This window comes from Drosophila takahashii, chromosome 2R (assembly GCF_030179915.1).
Source record: "Drosophila takahashii strain IR98-3 E-12201 chromosome 2R, DtakHiC1v2, whole genome shotgun sequence".
In the NCBI taxonomy this organism is placed as follows: Eukaryota; Metazoa; Arthropoda; class Insecta; order Diptera; family Drosophilidae; genus Drosophila; species Drosophila takahashii.
In genome coordinates, this window is record NC_091679.1 from 8437922 (window position 1) to 8448448 (window position 10527).

The window sequence follows — 10527 nt, forward strand, 5'->3', positions numbered from 1 at the left end:
TGGGTTGAGGGCACAGTTGGGTTCCCACGGTGGGCATGAGTTTCCCCATGTCTTTGCCGGTGGAAGCTATACCGCTCCTGCTCGGTCGCCAGAGCCCCAATTTGCGGTGTGCCGCCTAGGCGGTGGGGTTGCCTGTTAGTCCGCTCCTTGACCTTTTAACACCTATTTTCCTTTTGTGCAAACCGTGTCGGTGGTTCCGACCAGATTCCGAATCCTTTAGTCAAGGATTTGGAGCAGCAGCCCGGAGATGTATGCTACATTAGCTTGCATGTGCAACCTGTAGCAAGCAGCTTCTGACAGGCATTACGCCAGCGCCCCTAGCGGACGGGTGCCTAGATAGGGATACGGCGTTGCCAGATGGGCCTTCCTCGCGCGTTTACCAACACTGGCCAGCAGCTGATCGAGCGGTCAGCTGGCGTGACCGGCTTGTTGTTGTGGTCGCCGCCACATTTGGTCGCAAGAGAATTGTTAAGAAAAAGACAAAGACAAAGAGACGCGAAAGAGAAAGTTCCCGCGGAAAGTGCTCTCACCTCTGACCCATGACGGGTTTTGGGGCACCACTGACTACGGGCTCCATCGGTCACCCGGAGTCGGGCCTCCACGGGTAGGTCGATTGCGGCGCCGCGTGCATCTGCGGGATGCTCTTTGGACTGTCTCGCGCTGACACAACGCGAGATTTTTTGTACTTTTTGGGGAGCATTTACGAAGTGCAACCGCTCTTTCTGCCACTCACTCACACATGTGTGCATTGCAGCTGACTAAGGAATTGAGATTCGATCAAATTCAAATTCAAGACAATACTGATATCCTTTTACTAAAAGAATATTTCATTTACATTTCCACAACATACTTACATAAGACATTTTGTAAACGATTTATTGTGAACTAAAATTCAAATCTCATTGATAATAATAAAAGAACATTAAATATTCAAACCAATTGATTCTATTGCTCTTTATTACACGTGCCTCATATTGTTTAAACAAACTCAAATGTTTAGACAATTTGATTCACGGCTTCCCCGCATACCTGCCTTCCTTATTATTAATACTATGTAAAACTTTTAGCAATTTTTTTTAAGAATACAAGTTTTTTTTTCCAGATTTAAACGCTAATCGATTTGGAATTGAATTACAAACTTAACGCGGCGTGATAATCTATATTTTGGCAGTTTTTTGCTTTGTTTTTGATAAAGTACTGCTTTGAAATTCATATTTTTGCACTCTTAATTCATACAAAAAAATGCATAAATTTATCAGGGTAAGAGCGAGACAGCAATAGTCAAAACTCTCCGAAATTGAAAAAGAGTTTAATATTTTTAGCATGTAAATTTAATCAAATTCGTATCCTATCTATTTTTTTCATAAAGACATTTGTTTTCAAATTATGTTTCTAGGCTTTAATGGCAATTCTGGACAAAATACTAATGTTTTGAATGAAATTAGTGTAAGGATTTGTGTCGAAAAAGGAATCTGTTTGTTTCTGTTTTGTCCATCTGTTAACTTATGCTAGCAATCCATAATAATTTTAAAAAGATTTAAAAAAACACATGTTTTTTAAGTAGTTTTCAAAGGACAAAATATTATTGTTTTTACGGATATCAAGGGAAAAAGTTCTGATAAAATCTTTTCTCGGTTTATAAAATAAAAATTAGGAATTTTTTAAATTTTAAATAAGTACCAAAGATAAAGCAAAGCCTTATTTTCAATTTTAATTTACGCAGGCGAAGCTGCGGGCTACAGACCCTGCTAGTAATAAATAAAATTTTACATATTTTAAGTTCCGTGAAACTTTTCAACAAATAACAGCTGTTTGAAAATTCAACAGGAATCATTTTGGGTCGTTCCCTTAATTGATGAAATTTTCTGTTGAATTTTCAACAATTCAGCAATTCAACAGTGTAGGAAATACCCTGATGAAAATTACACTAACAAAGCAAATGTAAATGGAATAAAAGCTAATATAAGTATTAAAATAACTATAACCGCGTACCCCTTGTGACCCACATTCCAATACCTTTTCGTTGTATAGGGGAATGTGTGAGTCGCGATTGATTTGTCAGGAACTAGGCGAATAGATAGCGCGGCTTACGGTGAATAAGGACACCAGCTCGTATTAATTATTGTATTTAATGATAAACAACTGGAGTACAAAATATGAATGAATACATTTGTGCGTTGCGATGTGTCGTTCTCGCGGAGCTGACGTTGCTCGTGTCGTTCTCGTTCTGCAATTATTCGCCAACTTAATTTAGAGTTGCCACACTGTTGCTGTCTAATGGTTCTCCATCAGAACTGGATCGTGACAGCTCGGCCAATCCTGCATTCGGATCGTCCTCGATTTGATCCTCGTCATCGTCGGGAACATCAGGCTCAGGGACGTTGAAGCACCACGGCTTGATTTTATCGGAGGAATAGACAGAACAGTATTTACGTCCTGTAATCTGGATACCTGGGATGTCTTCGATTACATAACGATCATTTCCAAGGACCTTGACGACGATATATGGTCCTCGATAGCGTGGTTCGAGCTTTCGCGACTCGCTTGTAGCAGCTGGTTCGTTTTCAACGACTACAAGATTACCAGTGGAGTAGATAGAAGGGTTAGAGTGTTTGGTATCAAAGCGTTGTTTCCATTTAGCTCGCTCGCTTGCAATATTGACGAGCGCTTGGTTTCTGTTGTCGATGACAGATTCCTTCTCGTCTAATTCCAAATCGGTGTGTATAGCTGCAGTGAGATGGTTCTGGACTACATTAATAGGATTAAAGTTAAACACCAAATCAATTGGGCTGAATCCTGATGTATCGTTCTTTTGAGAGTTTACGCTCCATTGAAGATTGTGTAAAGTAAGATCCCAATCCTTCGGGTGGTCGTTCACTGTGCGTACGTAGTTGAGAAATCATCATGACACTTCTCAACAATGCGCCACCTCACGGACTTTGGTACAACGAAGGTTATTCTTTTTTTGACCTTGCGATATAGACGGTGATTTTTGATGACATAATCAGCTTGAAGTTGCTTCAATACAGCAAATATTTGGACAAGAGCCTCATCCTGAAGCTGCATAGTTATCAACCAGTCATCGACGTCTCCATTACGCTCCATTGAAGATTGTGTAAAGTAAGATCCCAATCCTTCGGGTGGTCGTTCACTGTGCGTACGTAGTTGAGAAATCATGACACTTCTTAACAATGCGCCACCTCACGGACTTTGGTACAACGAAGGTTATTCTTTTTTTGACCTTGCGATATAGACGGTGATTTTTGATGACGTAATCAGCTTGAAGTTGCTTTAGCTGATTTCCCGTACGATGTTCCTTCAATACAGCAAATATTTGGACAAGAGCCTCATCCTGAAGCTGCATAGTTATCAACCAGTCATCGACGTCCGTAATTATGGTGCGCACTAGTTCCTGTAAGGATTTTTCAGGAGGCGAATCGGGAGCGCGGCTCATGGCATCCACATGGGCCATTTTACTACCATCACGATGAATGAATTCGCAGTCGTAGTCCAGTATTTTAATCCACCAACGTGCGACTTGAGGGATCAATTCTTTATTGAGTTTTACCTTGGCGATGGCGGAACAATCAGTAACGAGTCGGAAGGGTTTTCCTAGAATATACACCCTGAACCTTAGTAGCGTTTCTACGACGGCCAACGTTTCGAGTTCGTAGCTATGGTATCTACTTTCAGCGTCAGTACAGTGCCTACTGAAGTAACACACGGGCCGCCAATTCGTTTTGTCTTGAGATTGCAATAAGACTCCTGCTAGTCCGATCGCACAAGCGTCTGTGTGTACCTCATGATGTGCAGCAAAGTCGTACAGAACCAGAACTGGAACGCAGCATAATTTGTCGATTAGCTCGTTAAAAGCCCGTTGCTGGTCATTTCCCCAATTAAAGCTGTTTTGCTCTACCTTACGCAACAGTCGTGTAAAAAGTCTTGTAATTAAGGAGTAGATTTCCACAAACTTTCGAAAGAATCCCGTTAGACCCAAAAATCGTCTGACGTCCTTTACGTTAGTGGGGACTTTGAAGTTTTTAATAGCGCTCACCTTGTTTTCGCCAGGAGTGATTCCATCTTTGTTGACAATATGGCCTAAGAAAGTTATTTCTGATTGAAGAAAATTACATTTGTCGTAGCGAAGTGTTAAACCGCTCTCTTTAAGGATTCGGAAGAATTTTCCGAGTCGATGGGAATAATGGCGTCATCTAGATATGCGAGTACCTCACCTGGCTCCATGCGTTTGACTATTTTGTTCATAACCGCTTGAAATACTGCTGGAGCATTGACGAGACCGAACGGCATCCTGTTATATTCGTAGTGGCCGTCTGAAGTTACAAATGCGGTGAATTGTTTGGATGATTCGCAAACCTCGACTTGATGATATCACATACGCAAGTCCAGCTGAGAAAAATAGGCATTCCCGGCTAATTGGGCAAATTGCTCCTCCAGATTTGGCCGATGGACGAATGATATCACTATCGAGTAACTCGGAGATAATATTACCGACGACAGGTCTGAGTGCAAAAGGAGTACGGTAGGGCTTAGTGAAGCAGGGAACGTTTGATGTTAAAGTTATTTCCATTTTGGTTAGAGAACATTTACCGAGCTCGTTAGTTTTCCAATACCAATTCGTTTATGAGTTCGTTCTCAACTGAGGAATGCTCTTGGCTTGTTTGAATTTTCCGAATATTCTCAACATAACACTCATTACCAAGGATAATCAATTTTTATCCATCGCGACAAAGGATATCCTTACCCAAAAGTACATTTGGTTATTAGTTTATCTTCTACGACTAAAACTTCGACTTCGTAATCCGAATCGTCACTTACAATTTTCGCGAATAGTTTCTATGTGCAAAGAAATTTCCCACCACCAAATCCGTTCAGAGTAACAGCACATCGTTGCAGAACACCTACGCTTTCGGCGAATGACTTTCGAATTAGCGTTCGCGTACTGCCTGGATCTACGAATGCAACGGTTTCATTGCCGTTTACCGAAATCGATTTGGAGATTTCTGAATCAGAATCAGAGTAAATTTTATTAATTTTTGGACATGTCTTTTGGTTATCGGGGCAGCTGGCAGAATCGTGTGTTGTGCGGTTGCAGTGCGTGCAACGAGGCTTGCGCTGGGGCTCAGGACATTTCGAAGAATAATGTCCAACTTTCTGACAATTGTAGCATTTAACCGATACTTCGACTTTATCGTTGAAAGGACTTTTTGTAACCAATGATGAATTCGGCTTCTGAAGGCTGACGTTAAGATCCTGTTTGTTTGACACTTGAATAACGTTATCTTTTATGATATTATGCGCGGAGTATGCAAGAATATCGCGTAGAAGTTCGTTACAGGAAACATAACTGTTGGATATCTTTCTTTTTAAATCGTAGTCGTTAATTCAGTTTTACCTAAGGCGAGCATCTTGTAGAAATAATCTGACGGTGACTCGGTTGAATCTCTATTCGTTTTTGACATCTTAAGGTGAACGTCTGCCGGGTTACTGAGACATGGGAAGTCATTCAAAAATCGTTCAGTAAACTGGGGCCATGTTTGAAATATTTGATCCGTAGAGTCCACCCAATAACGAGCAGCACCCAGCATCTTTTGTTGAGCTGCAAATATTAGCTTACGATCATCCCAACGATAAGCGTTACGAAGGGAGTTGACACGCTTTACTAATTGATGTGAGTCCAGAGATTTACCAGACGATGGATTGAATTCTGGAAGCAGCGCAACAATATCACTGACGTTTCCATAGGAGTGATTGAAATGTTCGTTGCCAGTGGGGATCCTGTTATCCAAGTGGCTGGCACGAGCATACTGATACTCGTTATACATCGGTTGATGTCGAGGAAATGTACTGTATTGATTAAAATCGTTTCCCGAATTTACAAAATTTCCAAAGTTTGAGTAAGTGACAGGGTTGTTTACGTTTGCCTGTGAGGTAGCACAGTCTGCGAATTTCTGTGACGTAGAAAAATGCACGTTCTGAGTCTGAGTCGGGTAGATAACATTTCGCTGTGACGTAGCAAGGTTCATGATGTGTAGTTGAGCTGGGTATATATCGTTTTGCTGTGACGTAGCAAAGTGCATGTTGTGTGGTTGAGATGGGTAAATTTATATCGTATTTTTCCATGTCCGCGATTCCGCTTACTTGCCCAAAACGGCTAAGGGCTCCGCGCGTAACAAGCTTTGCTTGGTGTCGTAAGGACATCTTTATTGTACTGACCATAGTGCATCAACGGCCAAATGGTAGAAATGGTTGAATTTGTCAACGTTTCTTAGAGATGAACTCAGCATGCTTTCCACTAAACTTGGGAAGGCTCATTTTAGATAACTGGGACAATTGACGATGAACACTGCTATCCCCTTGACTGAGTTTCTGTGAATCGTTCTCTTTTATTGCGGAGCTATATAAAGCTTTTGTAATAATACACATATCCTCAACAGACGCTCTTAAATCATTACTTGGGTTAAGTACATCGTTTTCTGCCTGGATATCCAACAATTTTTTGCAATAAGTTTCAAGCAGCTGCATTTGTTACGGAGAAAAAAAATTTAAATATATTTATTTTTAAATATCAATTAAATCTTAAGAAAGATTAATTTTTAAAATAAAAATTGAATAGGATGTTATAAGTGTCTTTTATTCTCGCACCATATATTTAATTGAACGTTAATAAATAAAACAGATGTCCATTTGTTTTGAGCTCTCTTTATTGAATCCTTAAGTCTAAGCAAAATATAAATGTTCCAGCGCATTAGCGCAGCTAAATATGACGGCGACGCCGGCAGCGGCGCAGCCAGTGCTTATGTATTTCAAATGATTTTAATGATTTATGTATTTCTTAATGATTTTAATATTTTGTTGCCCATTTTTTTAAATGTATCTATTGAAATAGTTTCAAAGATATTATCCCAGGGTACCACTTTAAGATTGGTAATTTTTTGTTTACCAGCATGCAATTCAAGCCTTTGGAAGAACTGACCTGAATCAAGAGTTCCATTAGTATACAAATCTCCAACATTATATCTTGCTGTAATTTTTTTTCCATGTACTTTTTCCACGTACTTCGTCATTGTTAATGACTTCATATACGTTGGGCTTAGAAGCTTTTGTTTGAGATTGCCTAGGCAATTCTACTTTATCTTTTCCTGCGCAGGAATTTTGTCTACTTTTCTGTCTTGTAGTGACTTGCAATATATTTGGCGTTATATTTTGAAGATCCTTAATTGTTAATCTTGAGAGGGCGTCTGCCACGAAGTTATCTTTTCCCTTTAGATATTCGACTGTGAAATCATATTCCTCTAATTCTAATTCAGTTTTAACTGTAAAATGTCTGCCATAAATATATGGTCGAAAATATGTAATTGCCCAATGAATTGCTGCTAATTCCTGTTCGGTAGTGCTTTTTCTGCTTTCGGCTTTTGTAAAAGAGCGTGATGCGTATGCTATCGGGAGTTGAAGTCCGTTATGGTTTTGAGTTAATACCGCTTCACATGCTTGTTTACTTGCATCCGTTAATATACAAAATTCTTAATGAAATCAGGATATTGTAATAAAGTTGGTTCTATAAGTTTATCTTTTAAATATTGAAATGAATTTTGGCATTCGGAAGACCATTTAAATGGAACATTCTTTTTACATAATCTAGTTATGTGCCGTGAATAGTTGGCGAAATTTTTAATGAAACGTCTATAGTAATTGCAAAATGCAATAAATCGTCTAGCACTATCTGCATCATGTGGGACTGGATAGTTTTTTATGACATCATATTTCTTATCATCTGGTAAAATTCCTTTGTCTGTACATTTATGACCAAGGAAGGTCACTTCATGCATAAAAAATGAACATTTTTGTGGATGTAGTTTTAAATTGTGTTTTCTGCATATTTCAAAGATGTCTTTTAGGTTTTTAAGCATATGATTTTCAGAACATCCAATGACTATTAAATCATCCATATAAAGGAATGCTTGAGAAGCTTCAAGTCCAGAAAATGCAATAGTCATCATTCTTTGAAATGAGTTTGGGGCTATTTTTAAACCGAAGGGTAATCGCGTGAAACGATATGAGCCATTGCTCGTTGAAAATGACGTTATGTTTCTTGAACTTTCTTCTAATTCGATTTGATGGAAACCAGACATCAAATCAAGGCATGAGAAATATTTTGCTCTTCCGAGTTTATCCAAGATGTCATCAATTCTCGGAAGCGGAAATTTGTCAGATAAAAGTTTTTTATTAATTTGTCGATAGTCGACTACTAGTCTCCATTTTTTTTCTGTTGAACCCTGAAGTGTTTTCTTTGGGACTAGTAAAAGTGGGCTGTTGTATTCTGATACAGAGGGTTCGACAATATTATCTTTAATTAATTTTCCCACTTGTTTTTGAATTTCCTCAACTTGGCTATGCGGGCTTCGATAATTTTTAATATAAATTGGTTCATCGTCCTTCAATCTCAATTTTTGCTTGTAGAAATTATTTGTTGTAATTGCTTCGGTTTCAAGACCGAATACATCAGTATATTTTTCACATAGTTTGGTTAATTGTTGTTTGAATTGAATGGGGAAATTTTTCGTTAGTTCTTCTATGATGTTTTGCTCTCTATTACTTGAAGTGTTTTGAATTACATTATAATCAGAAATTGGTTCACATTTTAAATTACTTATACTAATCAATTGATCAGTACTGGTTGTGTTGAGTAATCTGACAAATGAATTTTCTTTTGATGTTATAGTATTGGCAATCTCCTGATTTGGTATTAATATAGTATCAGTATCGGACATTATTTCGATTTTTCGTATTACTTGAGATCTGGCTGGTAGTAGGATTGTATTATTACCAGAAGTATATGTTATTGGAATATAAATGTGAATGTCTATATTATTTGGTCTTATTATAAACCAATCCTCTGTAGGGTTAAGGTCTATTTGGCAATTTAATTCTTTTATAAAATCGATTCCTATAATTCCATCACATGGAATCGCAAAATCTTGGTTTACTATATGAAAATTATATGGAATTATATATTTGTCTGTCTTAAGTTCTATTGGACAAAGTCCTTTGGATTTTATGATTCCCTCGCCTATTCCTTGAATATTTATTGTATTCTTTACTTGTATATTGTTAAAGATATATGCATTTTCTTTTAAAAGTGAAATATTTTCTCCCGTATCCACAAGGAACGTAAGCTGCTTCCCTGTTCCTGAATTAATAAATGGTACAAATATATTGAGATTGAGGTTGATTGTATAAACAGTTTGTTTTTTTAATTTCTCGTATCTAAAGGGGTCTGTGAGTTTCCCGAAACTGGCTGAGTAACGCGGACATTATTGTTTTGTTGAGTGTTGTTGGAGTTGCTGCTATTTTGATTATTGTTGTTTCCTCTATAATTTCCACGACCTCTATTGTAGTTATTGGTCTGGTTATTATAGTTACGATTATAACCATTATTTTGGTTGTAACCGTTATTTCGGTTGTAGCCGTTATATTGGTAATACCCATTATTTTGGTAGTTACCACGACCATATCCTCTACCTCTGCCACGGTAGTTACCTCTGAAGTTGTTACCTCTATAAGCTTGTCCTTTGTTTGCAAATAGTATTGCGTTGGCATTACACGTCATTTCAGTACAACATTGAATGTACTTTGTGACAGCCTCATTCATTGATGAGAAGTTGCCTGCCTCAAGGATTGTTTTGAGTCGGCCATGTTCACAATTTTTTATCATTGTGTTTATAGCCTCCTTGGAGCTGAATTTATCTGCGTGTTCAGCGGGTAATCCTTCATCAATATACGAAGCTTCAAGGAGCTTTCGTAAATTTTCAACTTCAGTTGTGAATTTTTCTGCTGTTTTTCCTTTTTGAGTAGTTTTTGACATTTTGGCTTTTACTACATCGGATGTATCGCCAATAATTGTGTCTTGTAATTTTTTTATAATTCCGTTTATAGTAGATTCATTTTGCACTTTATACAAAGTTGAACCCACTATTTTTGATTTTATGACTTCAACAGCTATCTCTTCAAACGTACTTTTAGTTAGGTTTGCTAACTTTAAGGCTGTGACAAATCTTCGAAGGTTAATTTTTTGTCCGTTAAATTCAGGTATAGCATTTGCTATATCTTTAATATATGCCCGTTGGGCAACAGTTTCGTCCGGCATTGCTAATATTTGTTCGATTTCGTTATCGGAATCAGCTGGTTCTTGATCTAATAATTCAGATTGAATGAGTACAGCAGGTATTGTAAGATTATTCAAATCTTTCTCTTCTATTTCTGGGCTATCAAATGTAGATTCCTCTACCTGTACCTGGTTTTCTTCTGATGGATCTGATGATTCCAATTCGTCTCCAGTTTCTAATTTCAAAGGGGTGTTTAAAATTGTTGGTATCGAAATATTTAAATTATACCTTTCTTTTATATTTATTAGATTTGTTCGAAGTCTAGACAAAAACTTCGATACCTCACACCAACGACTTTTAACTAGTCGATCTCTTTGCTCATGTATTAGTATACGCGCATTGT